The sequence below is a fragment of the Melitaea cinxia genome, chromosome 8 (assembly GCF_905220565.1).
Source record: "Melitaea cinxia chromosome 8, ilMelCinx1.1, whole genome shotgun sequence".
Lineage (NCBI taxonomy): Eukaryota > Metazoa > Arthropoda > Insecta > Lepidoptera > Nymphalidae > Melitaea > Melitaea cinxia.
This window is the reverse complement of record NC_059401.1, coordinates 618,295-620,392: the sequence shown is the minus strand read 5'-3', so window position 1 is coordinate 620,392 and position 2,098 is coordinate 618,295.

Genomic DNA, 2,098 nt, shown 5'->3' with positions numbered 1-2,098 from the left:
GGGTTTTAGTGGGTAGTCTGGGTTGGCCAGGAGTACCACACTCCTGCTGGCCTCGTCGACGAGGTGCGTAAAAGCATTTCTCAGCGAAAAAAAGTATCATAAGTATTATAAGTAGTAGTTTTTTACTCTTTCTTTTACATTTACTGTAAAGAAAATTAGTCATAGGATTGATACTCAGTACATGATATCATAGGATTAATTATTTGAGACGTTATCTTTAAAAACACACTGTTAATATTTAAAAAAAAACATTTCAGCACAAATTAGACTTGTAACAGTATATTCAATACTTTATATAAATTAAAATTAATACTCAAAAAATCTAAATACGATACTTCATCCATTTTTTTAGTTTCAAACAAACTACACATACAAACGCCTAGACGTAATCGTTTCAATGTATACAATACTCTTAATTAAAATACGAGTTAATTTTGTAAACAAGTAAACCAGTTGACTGATAACATCCGAGCGACTTCGACACTTCACTAGTGATGTTCTAACTTAGATAGATAACATTGAATCGCTTTACATACATTATTCAAATTATGTAGATTACAATATAATTAAATTTTCTATCGCTCGTACGCGGCTACAATAATGAATACTGTGTTGCTTGGGTAAGATGCAGGACCTTTTTTTTACTTAACTTTTTAATCTGTAGTGCACTAGAAAATGGCGCATTAAAAAAAATAAATAAGACGTCAGTGTCAAAAAATTCTTTTTTGGTATGAAAAAGTGTATGAGTGTGAGAAAAGATTGACAGGAACAATTACTTTAACCGAAGTTGGGTACGGCAAGAAATAACCTGTAGCAAAACCTGCAGCAGACCGACTGGGGAAGTACCGCGAAATTACATAAGATCACAGCTAAATGATACTGCTTTCAAGCAGTGTCGTGTTCTGTGCTGAGTACCTCAGATGACCAGAGCTCCTGGAGGCATTAGGAGTACAATCGACAACGCGCTTGTGATGCTTATGGAGTTTCTGACGTCTATAAGTTACGGTAATAGAACCTAGCGGAATCGACCTAGTTGTATATAATAAAAAAAAAACTACATTTGCCAAATTTTGAAACTCACATTTCTTATGATTCTAATTTTAAATTATAAAATCATCAAAACTATATATTATGAAACTTTTTAATTATTATATTATATTAATATTTAATCGACTTTAAACAAAGGAGAATGATCTTTCAACTGTGTTTTTTACATGTGTTAAATAATTATAATATCATTTATTTAGTTCAAATAAAATCAAAACTTTGAACTCAAATTTTTTAGATTTGAATTTAATTTTAATGCTCTTTGCCCAAGAACGGCAGAATTCGTATTATATTATATTCGTAATATTTCAAAGTTTTGTTTTTACGTTCTTATTATGGCGTTAAATGAAATATTTTATCATGTTTGTCGTTTATTATTATTTGCACTATTGAATGCGCCATGTTTACAAGTAAGTTTTTGTCGTAAAATAAGTAAATTTAAAAATGAATAATGTAGGAATATAATCCTTACAACTAATGTAAAAGTACTTAAATTTTAAGTTTGAAAATTTACTGCATTTTAGACCTTTTTCTAGTATCACCTTTTTGTCCTTTCAAATATCCTATATGCTAAATAGTACTTTTTCAAATTGTAAGTATTATTTCTGTTATTAACATTACATCGAGACGGTAAGACTGTTTGTAACGTTATCAAACAAGTTAATAGAACGGTCCCTATCTCGGCGAGGTCTCCTAGACGTGTGGGCAGCGGGTCTCATCGTCGATGTTATTAAATTATATTGTGACCCCTGCGCCGAGGTTAACTCCCCTAATTGGACCTCTAGCCGGACTGATTGTTACACACAATAAGGGACAGCAATTTACTATTCAAGACTTTAATTTACATCGTTCTTATCGAGGTCAGATGTTCGAGAATCTTTTTCGTTTTGATCATCTACATCTCCTAATTATCATTCCTTTTAAAAGAGTAACTGGGGAGTTGCTTGCAGAATCTTCACTGCAGAATTTACATTCTAAATCGGTGGTATCTTTCCTTTTACTATATTTCAAAAGAAGCATAGTTTTCATAAGTAAAATGACGATTTCAAAG